The sequence below is a fragment of the Ceratosolen solmsi genome, unplaced genomic scaffold (assembly GCF_000503995.2).
Source record: "Ceratosolen solmsi marchali unplaced genomic scaffold, CerSol_1.0 scaffold7, whole genome shotgun sequence".
NCBI classification, from domain to species: domain Eukaryota; kingdom Metazoa; phylum Arthropoda; class Insecta; order Hymenoptera; family Agaonidae; genus Ceratosolen; species Ceratosolen solmsi.
This window is the reverse complement of record NW_011948413.1, coordinates 15,562,528-15,581,326: the sequence shown is the minus strand read 5'-3', so window position 1 is coordinate 15,581,326 and position 18,799 is coordinate 15,562,528. Positions and strand designations below refer to the sequence as shown.

Sequence of the window (18,799 nt, the reverse complement as noted above, 5' to 3'; positions counted from 1 at the left end):
TTATTATCATTAAAATTGTAATGATTGGAGTTGCATTAATATTGAATTAAATTTTGTTATGTTGTCGATTGAAATGAAAATATATCGAATTTTACAGAGTTGTATTATTCGAATTTCTTCGTTATGCAATCGAGTGAAAGATAATATATGCCATTAGCCTATCACTAATACCTAACTGATATAAAGATAAATGCATTACTAAATCTTATGCATTCATAATATATAATCGATAATAAAAAATTGATATTTCACAGTTAATATATTAGATATTAATAATTTTAAAAATATATAATTAATTGAAAAATGTTATTATTTATTTTATAATTTAATTATTCAGATAGTTTAAATGCAATCATTATGTAAAAAAAAAAAAAATTATTTCAAGCAAGAATATTACATACATTCAATGACAAATTTTCAGCATGATAAAATTATTTTAAATTATTTATTTAAAAGAAAAAATTTTTTTCATATATTCCAATATGCCGGAGAATCATCTGATTCAAACTAAAATAATATTTTAGTAATAAAAATATTAAAAATATAATGCAGATACAATACGTCAATAGTTTCGAATAATAAAAATGATGACAAAATTCTCGTAATAAGACACTCAAATTTTATTTTTTTTTTTAATGGTAAATAGACAATATTTAGTTGTTAGAATTAATTAATTGCAGAATTGATGATACGTAAAATGTTGTTCATATTAGCAATAATGAATAATGACTTTTTTTATTAATAATAAAAACCATTGTAGCACGCTGTAGTTGTAATGTCAGTTATCTATTCATAAATAGTATCATTTAATGTCTCTTTCTCTCTTAATAATTTAATCAAATTAATTTAATTATAGACTGATACTGCAAAGATACACGACACATCAATTATCCACGTTGTTAAATGGTTTACTCTCATATCAATATCGACAGGAATTGTCGAATGAAAGTTTTATATCGAAAAATGGTGAGGATATAAATGCAAAGGCTGTTTCTTTGATTTAATGCTGTTATCATCATTGTCATCGCCCTTGTTACCAAGTACGATCTTGACCTCAGTAAGTGCTTTCACATGTAATTTTTAATCATATATTATGTTTTAAGTTCACTTGTATTAGATTATTGCCATTTCGTACATTTTGCCTATAAAATAGACGAAAATTTCTCTTTATTTTATGAGTTCGTGAAAAACAGCGATGTTGTCTTTTGGTGCAATTTTTAATTTCTCAAAACATATTATTATACATTTTACATTTATATTACTAAATAAATGATTAATATTCTGTTAGATGAAATCTTAATCAAATACTACTTAAACAATGATAATGTATTTATTAGGATAATACTGAATTAAGTTTCTGAATGATCAGTTCATTTATAATCGAATAACATTTGCTGAAAATAAATTAATTTAAAATTTTTTTAAATAATTATAGATGTAAAAATTTTATAAATATACGTTAAATCAGTTTCTTTTTAATATAGTTGTTGTTTAGCGTAAGAAACAATGAATCGTCGATATAGTCATATGTATGCTGCTTGTGATATATGCTATAAGCGTCGATAAGTGGTTATACAAAATCGAAAATCACCTGCCGAATGATCCATATTTATGTAGTTGTTAGACATTAACGACGCATCCGGCATATGGTTATGTAATATATGTATAACGTACGCCTTACGATATTAGCTTTATAACTACTCTATGTTTCTAGCTTAGATACTATCGCTGGTATTTACGGGTAAGTGCACAAGTATACGTAAGGTCACGAAACTACATTAGTACCTTGTAAAGTGACATATATTCTATGGAATTTGCGATATGAAGAATGTAAACGTATACTAAAAATTTTTCTATGAAATTAAAAAATTATTAATAAATTTTAAATGTATTTCTGATAAAGTTAATTGCATTTGACATGTATTCCACCTACATGGAATGTCAACCTATCATTATTACTATTTTGTATAGTTATATAAAGTATATGATATATGAAAGCATATATAATTAATATATAAAAATATTTTTATTGAATGTGAATATTTCAAATTTCGCTAATATTTTTTTTACCGCAGTTTGCTCATTTAGCTATACTAAATGTGTCGTAATTATGTTATTTAAAATATTAACACGATAAGTTATAAAAATAACTTTCTCCAAGTCTGGAACTGGAAGAAAACAGTAAAAATCAATCAATAATAGATTTAATAATAATTTATTAATAATTAAATTTAAATATTAGAAAATAATCGACCTTAATTTTAGAATATAAAAATTTGTTAGTAAGATTTTTTTACAATTTTATAATATTACAAAACATTTTTAATTGCAACGAATCCTCATATTTAATCAACATTATAATTTTATAACTTTACGAATAAACATTAGTAATTATATTAAATAAAAGTTCGAAAGTGTATACTTTTCAATCAACTTTTATAAAAATTACTCTATTCTTAACAGTTAATTAATTTATTCGAAATTCAAATTATAATTTAGTCGGTTTTAAAAGGTTTAATTTTTTCCACTGATATGTCGCAGAAATTCATAGAATATATTCGATATTTTATTCTATTTATGAAGTTTACGAATTACAGGAATTTATTTAAAGTTTCCCTTTATTAATGAAACATTTTATCACCTTAACATGTCTATGATTAAAAAAAAACTAACAAGCTGAGAAATTGTTCAAAATTTTTTATTGTCAAAAATTATGAATAGGGTTAGTATAATTTTTTTCTCTTTCATGAAGTAGGTAATGTAATAAGGATATATGAAGAAAAATGTATAAAATGGTAGATTAAGTTAACATTTCACATCGATTTCATGAAATATGAAATATCAACATATTGAGGTTTAATAATCATTTGTTATATAAAAAACTTTTACTGCATCTGAATTACATAAGTAACAATAGTATCGTAAATTTATTAATTAGATGAACATTAAATGAACATTTTCAGAAATAAATGAAAAGCCTAAATTACTTTATAATAATTTGTAAAGCTGAGATAAAGGATGTTGTTAGACAAATGTTAGGTGTGATTAAACTAGCTCAAATTTGAAAACATTATAACGACATAAAATTAATAACATTTTAAATAAATTAAAAGAATACATTATGTTAGAGGTATGCAAGGTAAATGATCGAAGTAATTAACATCTATATTATTTAATTTAATTCCAATATTAATTCTCTACAGATACCGTCTTTTTAACATTATATTTTAATCTGTCTGGTCCCTCATTTTATTACAAAATAAGTAAAAAATTCAACTGTAAAACGTTATTTATTTATTTTGTGGTAGTTGAACATACAAGAACTCCAGATTCAAAATTGTATACTGATACTATATATTAAATATTACTACTTATTTAAGAACAAAATATTTAAGTCTGATTTTAAAAATATTTAACATATAATTTTATAAATAATATAGTAACTACAATTTTACAACATGTTAATTGTTACTGATAGAAACTATATAGATCTATACAATTTATTAATGCTAATACGGTTTTTCATTCTATTAGTACATTCTACAGTATATATATATATATATATATATATATATATATATTTTTTTTTTTTAATTAATAATTTATATTATAGATATGAAATGTTATATCTGATAATAAAAGAAATAATAATAAGTTGTTTTTATAAATCTATTTTAATTGTTTTTATTATAGGAGATATTATATTAGATAAATATGTAAGTATTAATATTCAATTATAAACTAAACATTTAACAATTAAATCAAATAATTAATTCTTAAATTACATACAAAAAATATTGTATAGATTTTCATATTAGCATACAGTTTTCTTATACTTATAATCTTAGTTCATACATAATACTTTATGTTTATGAAAAAATAATAACATATATGCATAATTCCTCTTCCAAACAATATAATTATGTCCGTTTTATTCTGGACTAGTGCTTTAATAACATGAATGTGTTGCTGAGAATGCGAAGATTAACTTTTCGAACTTTCTGTAGTTCCCTAGAATAGTACGAATTTTAATTAAACCATAATTAATCTGAATAATAAAATATTAATTGAATAAAAGCGAAGAAAAATCACACGATTCTACGTAATAAGGTAAAAAATTGTATTTATAATCTAATAGCAGAAAACGAATTATCTTTGGACTAATTTAAATTTACTAGATTTTACAGATATTAAAAAAAAAACAGATCACAGTAATAGGATAGCTTTGGACTTTAAATAAGTACATGTAATTAAGAAATAATTGAAAAATAATGGTTAAATATAAAATAATGGTTCAATAATTAGCTTAATAAAAATCGATTTTATATGTTAATTTTGATATATTTATATGCTTAATTATATGTTTTAAATGTATATGAAAGAAAAATATACTTCTGAATATGAAAATAAAAAAAAATTAACTTTGTTGTTACACAATTGTTAAATAAATAACGTGTACAAGTATATTCTATTTACTTCTATTAAATATATTCATAAAATCAATTTATATATTTTTTACAAATTTTTATTTACGTTAAAAACTCAGATTAATTTATGGCATATTAATATTTTAATATAAAGTAAAAGTAGTATAAGTAATAAGTAATAATTAATATCAATTTATAAGAAATATATTGAATAACCAATGGTTATCTGAAAATAGAAATTTTCATATAAAAATCATATTTAAATTTAAACATTCAACTAATAGTAAACTAATTAACTAGCGCTTGCCTTTATATGCAGACAAAATTGCATAATTTCTTAATACAAAAATTATTTATTAAAAGCAATTGTAAATATAACTGAATAAAACAATAGAAATTTGAGAATGTTGTACAATATTATTGTTTAATAACTTTACATAGAATATTTTTTAAAATTTATAGTGAGCATCCATTTTTAATATATGAAAATATCAACTTCTCTATTAAAAAAATTAAATAGTATTTTATGAAATGAACAATTACTCATGCATAAAAGTTTTTTTATCTATCCTTCTCTTCATTTAGATTAGTATAAAAGTCTATTACTTTTAGATAGTGTCAGAAATTTTTTTTTTAATTTTCACAGAAAACAAATTTTTAGCTTCAGGACTATTACTATTTTAAAATTAACTATTCCTTAGACGACATACCTATAACTAATCATAATAAAAATTAATTCAAACGTGTAATTGTATTGTCTGATATCTTTTATGTAATTATTGACCTTTGATTTTACATCTGTTTAATCGATATAAAAATCGTCTTTATAATGACTCTTTTTCTTTATTCTTTTAGAAATCGTTGAAGATTTTTTTAAGAGTCCATTACTGATTTTGATTCAAGTAAATAAAAAATATCTGTAATATTGATTTATAGTCAATAAACTTACTCCTCATCATCCTTTTTTGCAGAAAGTATGAATATAAGCTTATACGTTGCATTTTGAAAACCAAAAAATTATCTATGAAATAATTACCAGTAAAATAATCATATTTAATAATCTTGATGATACTAAATACTAAGATGAAAAGAATTTTATATAACTAAAAATTTATATATAAGGTTATTTTACATTTATATTTGGAACGAAAATTGTTATCATATATACAATTGTGAAAAATCCTATATACTTTCTATAGATGAATTCTAATTAATATTTATTTATATTTTTTTAATTTTAATTATTTAATAAAAAAATTATTTAATAAAAATATTTTGTCAGACGATAATACTGTAATAAATGGCGGACATAATGTATTAATGAAAATATCAACTTCTGATATTAATTATTTTTGTCAAGTTTTTTTACTTCCTTAGATTTCACGAATGCATGTCCCGAAGTATCCTTTTTTCTTTTTTAAGAAAATTTAAGAATACCTTATTAAATTTTGGAACTCATCCAAATAAAACTGATAAAGTTGCAAGCCCGGAAAAGCCAGTCATTTGGTAAAAATGATGGTTAAGAACGAAGTAGCTATTTTTATCTAACAAATTTACTATAACATTTGATATAAATGGATAGAAAGTAATTGCAGTAGTACTAATTAGACAACGAGAAACTGAATTTTTTCATTCAATAAAATTAATATTTGTCATTTTCATAACATATTATAATTATGTATATAAATCATTATATATAATATAGTCGGCGGAATACATCAGCGGAGCAGAGTAATATATCAATTTTTATATTAATATAAGGATAATTGACAATTTGAATGCATATTTATGAACAATGACGACTTTTAATTTTATATCAATAATTCAAATATTAAAACGATCTAACCCCTAAACAATTGTGTAAGAGATAATTTCCAATAGGTATTGCTTCGAAATGAAATAAAATAGTTTCTTATTATAATTTTCGTGTAATTAATAATTTTATTTTTTACAAGCCTTGAATCACATTGTAGTGATTTATATAATTCAATTTTTAACGATAAATAATTCGAAATGAAAATATGCAGTGCTTTGTTATTGTTAAAGTTTAACCGTTTTAAATTCTAAGGACATCAATAGAAATTGTATAATTAATGATAATATCAACAAGCCCACAGTATTATATAACCTCATAAAATGCAGTTTGTGAAACTGCACAAGAACATGCCAAAACGTATTCATGAATTATGTATATTCAGAGCAATACAGTCGAAATAAAATGTTTATTCCATTGTCTATTAGCAATTTCTTATAAATGAAAGAGATATTCTGTATTGCCATCCATTGTGCATGCATCAAGTTAATGGAATATTACAATTATTTTATGATGAGTCTTATACGTTTTATTTTCAGATTGTTCAGATTGATTGAAAACCTCTAAAAGGTATGATTTTTTTATTTTGTTACGTTATTTTCACAGACTAATTACCGCGAAAAACTCAGGCTGGGTTCAAACATTAAAGTGCAATGAAAATATGAACATTGAAATATAATTAGAAGAGGATGTTTCAGAAAGATAATTAATTACTGTAATTAATGAATAATCATGCCTTCAAAAATAAATTGAAGTCGCTGCTCTTTCAATGTGAAAATTACGACTCATACAGATTGTGGCGCTATTTTTTAGCTTTATAAGTATAATATAATTATTAAATTACAAAATTTAAACTAGAATTAATAGGCTTAGTTAAGATGTATTATGGTATTTTAACGATTTTGTTAGGATTTCACAAATTGAAGATATAATCTAAATGAAGATATTCATAAAATGAACAAATTATTATTAATTTAAGCCAAATCTAAAAATCTGAACTAATTTTTTTCGTTAAAATTTTACAATATATTGTTTTGATCTTAGTAAAATTGATTAAACTATTGATTTAATTTTTACTCTTCAGTATTATTTGATATTTCATCCCATAATTTATATTTTTAATTTTTATTTAAAATAATAATTAATTCTATTACTTTCAACTTAAAACACTTTTGATTACGATAATACCTTTTAAGCTAATAGCTTAGAGCCTAATAGCTTAAGAATAATTTGTTTAAATATATGAATTATTTAAATTTTCTTATAATAAATATTAAAATTTAATAGTTCCATGTTACTTTAAATTGATAAACAAATTCCATTTTTATCTGTTCGTTTATTTATTATTGACTCAAAATATAAAACATTCATTTCGTAAAATTAGTTCTAACACTAATTATTATTATTGATCGTTATTATAAAATTATGTATTAAAAATTGTTAATTGTTTAAAAATTATTAAACTAATTATTTGTTCATTCGAAATATTCCGAATTATAAAATATGGTGTTGCATTTATTGACGTGTAAGTAAGGTTTATGTACAAATTTTAGAAATTATTAAAAATTATTTTTCATAGTAAAAGTTGTCCGCCTACTTTCTAGAAATATTGAAGATCCATAAAAGATATAGCAATGGTATTTTAATAGATCACAAACTAACGCCAATCTTTTCAACTATAAAGAATATACGTAGAGTTTTGCTGAAACAAATTCAACTCCTAACTATTATTGTTTGAATAATATTAAAATATTAATAATATTATGCTAATATATTATTCACTTCATATTACTTTATTAAAGCCTTATATTGATATTATAGTAAAATATAAGTTGTAATTAAATAAAATTAAATAATCTGTATAACTTTTAAATGCATCATTTTTTAATAACAATAAATTTAATTTACAAGTATTTTGAATATTATCTTGTAATATTATATTTATTACGCATTCTCATTTTCTGATAATTTAAGAATCTAAAATGATGAGTTATTTTTATTACAACCAATAAAAATCATTTTTATAATTAATTAAACTAAATAGATATTGATTTAGAAGTACATAGTTGCTGCTTCAATAAATAAGTAAATTTACAAATAAAGATAAATGGTAACGACATAATTGTGAAATCTAATTTAATCAAATATAAGTATATTTTAAATTATACTTTATCAATTATAAAGTATATACATAAAATTTAATGAAACCTCTATAATATAAGTAAAAATTAAACATAATGAACAAAGAAAAATTAAAATACATAAATTGTTAAAATATAGTTAAAAAATGTTTATTCGATAAGTATGTTAATACCTTTTTATAAAGGTTTGAAAAGCATTTTCGTCCCATAGAAGCATAGTTAACATTAGTGAAGCTGAAAATGAAATTGTATCAATCAAGTTATTAAGGAATGTAAGAATAAACAATAAATACGTGGTCAAAAGAACGGTACGAAGAGGATTTTCTGATTTTTCTATTAAAGAAACATATGTATTTCATTAATGAGATATGACAAATAATTAAAAGATCCGTTGAGCTGGTTGTTTATTTGAAACAGAAGCAATATTTAGTGTTGAGGAAAATCACATTTCCTCAAATAGAAAAGGTCTATTGATTAAGTAATTAATAGTCGTAGTTTTCAAATGTTAATTATAAATGAGATATATTCTATTCTGTTCGACATTGCAAATACTTATACATAGAACAATATGGAAAGCGTTTGATAATTTTTAAATAAATTGTTAATAAGAATGAATTTAGTTATGAAGTTAATAAATGAAATCAAATGAATGAAGTTAATAAATTTTTAATATGTCAATAGATTTATTTATATACTTAATCGATTAAATTTTATAATAATTTATAATTTGTTATCTATTAAGCTATCAATTAATAGTTTATAAGCTTAAAATTTGAATGTAGGTAAAAAAAATTTTCATTTTGAAATCTCTTTACAGATAATATTTATTTTACACCTCAAATTTAGATTTAACCATACCTCATATAACTGAATATAATGATAATGATAATATAAAAAAATAAAAAATTTTGAAACAAACAAAATGTCTATCACTTAATATAAAATTATAATAGTTTGAATAATTACGATTAATGCATTATTGAATACACGAATATTTAATTGCATATTTAATTTTTTTTTCATATATTTCCACTTTGTTATATTGTATTTGTTCAACAAAATAAAACTATTGTATTTATTATTAAATCTTTATATCTTCTTCTATTATTCTATACTTTTACAATTCTTTTAAAAAATAAATGTAATTAAAAATATGTCGATAGCTCATAAATTATGTTTCGAACATTTGAAAATGAATGTTAATAATAAAAATATTATTATATTATTATTTCAATTTTATTGCAAATATGCCATTAATAAAAATATATCATAATTGATATGTTTGTTTAAAAAATGTACTATATTTAAATAGATTAAAATATGATTCATTCACGATGGATCTTAATAGTTTTTAATAATATGAATAGTAATAGTCAAATAATATTTTTATTCTTATATATTATAGTTTATATAAAAATATGTTAAATTATTAAAATGTTTAGGCAATCCATAATCTTTAAATTGTGCTAATTAATTTTATTTGTTATACTAACTTTTGTAAAATTTATATTTACATAGATACTTTCAATACTTTATAATTTTTGTCTATAGTTTAAAATTATTCTTCAAACTACATTATGTGCATCAAGAAACTTTCCCTAAAATAATATTTTAGAAATATTTTAGAATAGCACCGCACAGTAGAATAATTTCAATTAGTTTGTTATAATGGCATCTTCATAGAATGATAAAAGTCAAATTTAACCGGCGCTTTGAATACACTGACAAAGATATCTGTATGCCAGTGCTTCGTAAAACAATGAATGTTTGACATATTCTATGTCCATAATCCTAAATGACATTTCGCATTTTTATAAAATAAGCAAATCACTGCAAAGGCTTCACTGCAGGCGTGTACATTATTTGAATTTGTCAATTTAAAGGGAGAAATTAAATTTATTAAAAGTGTATTTAATGAAGAATTTAAATAGTTTTGAACGAGTAAATAATTGGTATCTTAGAAATTATTTGTGTTATTTACTATTTTTCTATTATGTAATTTGTATTCAATTCATTTTTATATATTATATTATAATTGTTATAGTGCTATTTTAATATTGTACAACAATAGTTTTTTTTATTATTATTATTAATAGATGATATATATTAAATAAGATTAATAATTATAAAAGAGTGTACTTGAAATTTAAGGCACAACTAATTGTAATTAAGACTTATCGTTTAAAAAGTACTTTTTGGATATCATAATAGGTCTTCATAAAATTATCATGTCAAAATATTCTGTCTAAACAAGAAATTCAAGTATATGTACGACCATTGCAATTGTACTTTTTAATTAGTATATAATTTATATAATTATTATATAATTAGTATATAATTAGTATATAATAATTTAACAATATGTCAATTAGAGAAAATTTATAAAAAAAAACAAAAAATCCATACTCATTATTTGAATGTTCATATTAAAAGTAAATTCAAATACAAATAAAACATTGCAATTTTTTTTTTCGATGATTAGTACTTCTTACAATAGACATATGGAATATTGGAATGTTGGACAGATTTTTTTATACTAAAAATTGCTTATATTTATAAAATACTCCCAATTTCTACAAATTTCTTTGTTACTATTATAACCTAAACGGGGAACACAATTATAAATAAAATTTAGAAATTATACTGAATTATCAAAATTGATTCATATTCCTTAATTGTAATTTCTACATTCGTATTCTTGTATTTTAGATTTTATTAATATCTATAACATGTTTTTTCTTTTATTCAAACTTTATAATTCCTACTTTATAAGTTTGAATTTACTTTTTTGTTCAATCATACTTACCCCAATACACTTGTATTTTGCTACATAGCTGCTTCTCTTTTTATTTTGGTTGGCTCTTATATTTATTATGCACATAAAATACAAAAGCTTTTATCAAAATTGAAGTTTAAATTTTTCATATTTATGAATATAAACCACGGATAATAACATATATGGAGAGTAGAATGCGTCAGTTATGCCAACTCAACCTTTAAAAACCTTTAAAGAAAAAGGTTTAGCCAGTTGTCATTTATATAACATGTACGTGTATATTTTATGTGCTCAGTTATAACATTATATATTATATATGATATGTAGCTTTATTAAATCGATAAGAAATTTTAATAAATATTTTTAAGAGCCATTATAAAATTATAAAATTATAAAATTCAATGATTTCATTTTTTTTTCTTTTTTTTTTTTATATAAAATTGAACTATTATTTAATCGAAACATTAATTATATATATGTGTGTGTATATATATATATATATATATATATATATATATACACATATCTTATGAATAAAAATATAAACACATTCCAACGTACATTTTACCTCTTATTTTAAATCGGTACATATAAAATGCGCAATTCACACTTAGCTCATGCACTTTCAAAATTTTCTACGACAATGATGATTATTCGCATTCACTGAAAACATCTCATACAATTCCCTTTTCTCTTCATATATCATCGTGCTAATGAAAAAACTACATTCTAACATTATATAAAAATTTACATAAGTCATTACCTCATAATATATAATTAGAAAACATTGTTGTTTTATTTGTATTTTCATTTCCATTCTATCTTTTAAATAATCTGACTATTTAAACAAATTTTATAGAGATATTTTATTAGTTTATTATAGCTACTTTATAAAATACTTAATAGCAAGTTCTTATATTCCAATTATAAGTACTATAAAATATAAGGTTCAATTCAAACTATATATAATATTCTTAATTAAACTAGTGGATTAATTTGTAATTAAAATGAATTAGCGTTTATTTAATTGGATCTGTATATATCATTAATTATATTAGGCAACTGTAATTAGTAATCCATTTCATGTGTTTAAGTTATGGCAGACAATATATATCTCATTGTATTTTTTTATGCTTTAGTCAATTCTGTTTGTGGTATGGTCCAGTATTTTTACTTTATATTATTAATAAGCAGTAGTCGTAAAATAATAATTATTGTATTGATTTATCTGTAATTAAAAATATAAATTTTCTATTTATTTATTAGAAAGATTTGTAGAATGAATTAGAAATTTTTACAGTGGAATATTATGAATTTAAAAATATTCCATTATTGTCATATTTATATAATAAAAGTACGTGACGTAAATACTATGGATAATCTATTATTTTATTTACATGCTGTAAAGAATATTATATTTAATTGATATAAAATTTAATAAGTCTTTCCTTACAATTAGTAATACTACTTATGATTTTGTTTCATCATGTGTTATTACATGAAATGTAAAATAAAAAATATACTTTATATATATAAATTCGTTCATTATACAATACTTGTTTCATTATTAAGTTCATGTTCAATTATATTTTCCAATCCAGTTTAAAGCGTATAATTGATTTATTACTAACAAATTAATGTATGAAGTAGTTGAAAGTTACATTTATATCTGTAATTTATTTTAAAATCATGAAGAAAAATATTAATAGGTTCCGCCATTGTAGAATTTCATGAATTATTTACCAATATTTATAGTTTCTTAATCTAGTGTAGTTCTTCTTAAACTTATAATCCACTTTTAAAATGTCTGAAATATCTCGAAATGAATTGACACGAAGTATCTACAACGTAAAACTAACCATCAACGAGTAATTCTTACATTATCCAAAGTAATGTTGATACACATATAGGTAGGTATAGCGATCTTCGAATTTAAATTTTGTTAATTAAAATTCTAAACTTAAATATATTGAAGAATTTTTTTATGAAGTTATGAAATATGCAATTTTTAATTAAGTAAAATAAAGATATAATAATTCAATACGACTGTGGAAATATTATCAACAACAACAAAAATATATAATAACTTAGATTAAATCAAAGGATGCTTATTATTGCTAGTAATTATAAAATTTTATAAACGTAATTGAAAAAAACATTTTTTTTTTATACATTTAAATGTTTTAAGCCTTTATGTTCGTATAAGAAATTACAATTTTTTCTATTAAAAATTATTCGTATTACCTAAAAATATCATGAATTACGTATTCATTATTTTATTTTATTATTATTTATTGATCATATATAATCGATGTATTGATATAGTAGATTATATAATAATATGTTTATATCTCGTTTTTATCCATCAAAGACTTATGTATTCGTTAAAAAAAGTTTGTATATCAAATAAGAATCGATAAAAGTACCATTTTTCTCAATTGAATTTAAGGATATTGTTTACTCTAATTTACTAGAAAGAAAGCTATCACAATCGAAATACGTTATTTGGAAAATAAACGAGTTGAATTATTGAAAATGCATGCCGGAGCATCGGCATTGAAACATACTTGAAAAATCCCGCAACATCCATGAAAAACGTCACGTATTCGTAACATACTGAGACCAAGGAATGAGAAAAATCGCAAGTTCAGTCACTAGTTTTCAACGAGCGTGACTTGGTCAATTCAAAAACCCCTTTCGCAGAACCAGAAGCAGCAAGATAAGTTCATTTACGCGGACTTGTCTCTGCGGAAGAAGGAAGACAACCAATGGCTGAAGATATAATAAAAGCAAGCGTCTGGGGTTAAAATGTCGGAAGCGAAAAATACACATTTAATTGCATTCCTTTCATGTTTGCTCTATTCAATTGTTCATAAGCTCTTGTCAAAAGTTAAAATTCTATTATATTATAATAAGATAGCATTCACTAATCCATTTAGTTTCTGAAACGCTAGGAAATAAGATTATAGTTATATCATAGATTCGATATAGGTTTATAAGTATTCTTTATTCCTATTAAAATTAATAATATTAAAGCTACTATACTGAAATTTAAAAAAAAAATGCATTAAAAATATAACAAAATTTCAATAACGATACAGATGATATTGATAAATGTGGAATATAAATTCTTAAAAATACAAATAAAATAAAATTTCACTTTTATTTTGTCATGTAAAGGTATTATTATTTTTAAAGTTTTGTATTATTAAGAACACGTAGAGAGAGAAAATGACAAAAAAAATATTAAAAAATTTAGAAAACTTAAAGGAACTTTAGGATGAATGTTCTGGATTCTAAATGTTACGAAATATTTAAAAACTGAATTCATTTTTAATAATATTCATTATGACTCCTAATATATAATAATATATTTCAATAGTTTTTTTAAATAGATTTATTCCAAGGTCAAAAAACTTTGAACAATTTAGCATTCTTGTATTTATACAAGCAAATAGCCTGAATGAAACTTAATTACTTTTGCACAATTTACATACATATAAATATTTAATATATCAAATAAATTAAAGGCCAATGAAATTCATAATATGCATAATAAATTGCTTAATGCAGCTGGCAAATATAGCAGTAGTAGTATCGAATAATACTTAAATTAAATGTACAGAATTAACTAAAGTTTAATAATACCTACAAATGTAATTTGCTTAATAGTTTGGCCTTTAGATATTGATACATTCTCAATTACAACATAAGTTTTTCACCTTTGTATATCATTTTTATAATATATAAAATAGATCTATCTATATAAGCTGATAACTTATCTATTGCCAATCAAATTGGTGGGAATCAAATTGGTATTGATTATAACTAAAATTTTTTCATTTATCCAACAATTTTCAATGTATTTGCTAAGTAAATGTTACATTATACAGATGTAAAAACAGAGCAAATGACTAGTTTTAATTCAAGTAAAGTTAAAAAAAAAAATCAATTATAGAATGTAAAATTAAAAAGAAAATTTAAATAATCAGATTTGTGAAAGTTTAGAATAAAATTAGTGAATCGGCAAAAGTTGATTTCTTTTTCATAAAAAGAAATTCTTCCATTACGTATGATGTAGATTATCGTGCTATTACAAAAACATATAATATATATTTGCAATACATTTACATTTAAATAGCAGATCTACTCACAAATGATAATATCTAACAACTAATAATCGATAAATTTGTTATCGAAGAAATCATTCAAATATTAACAATACATATTATTTTTAGCCTACTTTATATTACATGCAACCCACTAGTTTTAATTTATAATACGCTCGTTGAAAATTAATTATTTGTAAAAAATCTAACCTATATGCATCGCTTATATGCATACATAAGCAATTTATATTTAGAATATTTAAATGTTAAAAAGTTTCTATAATTTTTATGCGTATAATTTAAAACGCAGTAATATTTTAAACTATAGGTACATTACTTGTAGTAAACAACAATTTTTGCATACCTACACATGCCTATATATGGGAACAAAGCGAAATAGGAAAAATATTTAAAGCACTAAAGACGCTAGAATATCAATGTACATATTGTGTGTGCATCTTGATGTTAGAAGAAGAGGAACTAGCAAATATATTCGTGTCGTCGTTGCCTATCCTTCATACGGTTTCTCATCGGTTTATCTCAATAAGACATTTTTCCGACATATTACATAAATTTTTTGCACTTGAAAAAAAGAAAAAATTATCTGAAAGTACAATTGGTGTTTCATATTTAGCTATCGGAGAATGTAATACAACTTATGACTTGATGTTTTCGTACTTGCGAATATACCCAAACTATTATAAAAACTATAAAATATAAAAAAAAAAAAAAAAATAAAACAATGAAAAATGAATGTATTGAGATGATTTTATGACTGACTGAATATCATATAATTATTAATAATTTTACGTTTATTTACCAGTAATTCTATTCGATAATTTTTCGTTAAAATTATTCTGTTGCCAAGCATTATGCCATTAATGTTTCAGTTCGAATTAGTTTGACAATCACAATATCTCCCAATTAGTGATATGTTTGATTTCGTTTCAGCCATTATATTCTTCAATAATGATTTCATTGAATTATAACTATCTTAACGTTAGAATCTAATAAGTTAAACAACAAATTGATACATTGAATGAAAATGTAGCATCGAATGAAAAAAAAGATAAAAGAGCTTCGTGAGATTAAATGCGGACGAGGATAAAAGAAGAAAAGCAAAAGCATAGGTAAGGCAATGTGGAACGAGGCGGCAAACTACTTTCCACGTGACGTGGTGCAAGGGACCAGTTTTAATGAACTTTGCATAATTTTATTCACGAGTCCTTCGCGCGTTTGTCCCACCTCCTTACCGGTACTCGCTGCTTCCTGCTGTTGGCATATTAATTTAACCGCAAAAGCTCGGTTCACGAGTTCACGATTCTCAACTTTATGTGCACCCTGCGTCATGATTCTGGCCCTTTTACGCATTAAATGGCCTCACTCGACTAAATAATAATAATTCATTTTCAATTTTAAACTTTTATCGAGTTGTTGCTCTAAGAGTTTACCATTGAGTGTCCAAAGATAGCGCAAATGAATCGAATAAATTTAGATAATTTATTCTATCTGTGCTTAACTGGTTCTTTCTCTCGTCGCTAATCTTTTTAGTGTTTCAATGGACATGGAAAGTTAATGGTTTTTTTCCTTCGATTTTTGCTAAATAAGTGAGTAATATTAAATAAGAAATTACCCATATTGTGAATTTATAATCTATAAGTAATGTGGTATTGTGGAAACTATTTTTAATACTTTTTACATTGATGAGAGACATTTTCATCTATCATACGATAGAATTTATTTATACTAAATGATTATTATGAATAAGCATCATCATTATGTCTTTCTGATAATACTTCGAATTTTAGTAATTTTACGATTTTTCCTAATGATTTGAACCATTAAGAATATGTTCAGCTATGATAAATTATAGGATAAATTATAGCAAACTATCTCTACTTTTATACTTGTATATAATACTTAATAAATCGGGATTATTCATAATTTTAAAGCTGTGGTATCTCTTAACATTTATTGTCAATAAGTCAAATTTCTAATTCCTTTACGATCTTTAGTTTTTGTGTTCTATTTTCTTTTTGATGATTATAAAAAAAATTCTACATATATACGAGCTTCCATGAACGAATAGAGAATATTCACATAACCTCGGTCTAAAAGCTCTGCACATTTGCGTCCTTTTCTCTTTTATCGTATCCCGTAATTAATTAAATCCAAACGCACTCCGAATAGAGCTCCAGACACTTATAATTATTCCTTGTTCATTGACTTGCAATCCACTCAATTACGTCGTCCATCGACTCGGTACGACTACTTCGAGGACAAGGAGATAGACGATACCGGGGATACGTTGTTGAAAGTTGGTGCACAACTTCATGCTCAGGGGATCTACTTGACATGCCTCGTGCTTCTCTTATTTCCTTCCGATACTTCATACTTCGCACTCGTAATGAACGAAGTGGAGTGAAGTTGCGTTTAGCTTTTTTAGACCTCAATCGGATTTGCACAGATCAGTTGACATTTCGATGATGACGTATGAGTTTTATTAGAGTTTACAAGTATTTGTAAAGAGATTGTACAATTATGAAGTTAAGAGACGATAATATCTATATTTTGATCATTGTTAATTGATAAATAGATTAAAGGACATCGATGATTATACTTATATTTTGATGAATTTTTTTTTTTTTTTTTTATAAAGTAACAATCTCATTTGTTATCTAAAATATTAAATTAATAAACAAATCATTGAATTTGATTAATTGATTTTGGTTTGAAAATGTAAAAAATGTCTATATAGTTGTAGAAATGTGCTCCTATTGAAAATATTTGCTCGAATACAGGAAATCGTCTGTGAGTTTTTAGTAAAAACATTTACATAAAGGTAAACATTCTATATTTCATTAGTAAGTAATTTTCTATCGACACGTAATCTGCTCAAAACTTTTATTTGCCATTAATATTATTTTTTCAAATTAATTATACGATATAGTTACCGTATTATACACAAGTATCGATCACTTTTATAAAACGCACAAATTTTTCAGTAATAATTTCAATATATAAAAGTGTTAAGTACAATTAAGTATGATTACGCGAGCTTTACAATAGTTCCCATCTTTATGCCAACAATGACAAATACAATAAATAAATTAAGAAAGCTTATCTTTATATAAATGTTCTAATATTATGTATTTAAGAGAGCATCGATAGGAAGAAATGTAGTGTTGAACCGATCAAAAAGTATCAAACAACGATGCGTACATGAATGGCAGAAGCGAGAAAGCGAAAAAGGAAGGTTGGAAGGGTATTTGAAAGAATATTCCACTTGTCGAAGATCTTAAAGTGATTGTCGCTACAACTACGCTTCCTTGTTCAGCTATTATTCACAAGCCGAGTGCCTCTTAGCATTTAAATGCCCTGGCACATAGCTCCGACGTCGTCGTCCTCGTCCTCGTTGTCGTACACGACAGTAAGCCTCGGTTTCGCCTTGCGAACGTGCCACTTTGCACTTTTCTTGCTCGGCGTCCATGATAAGATAAGACATGGGTGTGTATACATAAACAGGTGAGGGA

At 23.2% G+C, this 18,799-nt stretch overlaps 1 protein-coding gene across 1 annotated transcript in view; it reads left to right on the top strand.

Moving 5' to 3' along the window:
* The first annotated feature begins 888 nt into the window (after nucleotides 1-888).
* Nucleotides 889-18,799, top strand: part of LOC105367719 (uncharacterized) — a 76,297-nt gene continuing 58,386 nt past the window's right edge. The window contains exon 1 of the mRNA XM_011506487.1: nucleotides 889-1,057. The gene's annotated coding sequence lies outside the window, so the exon portion shown is untranslated. The remainder of the gene's footprint in view (nucleotides 1,058-18,799) is intronic.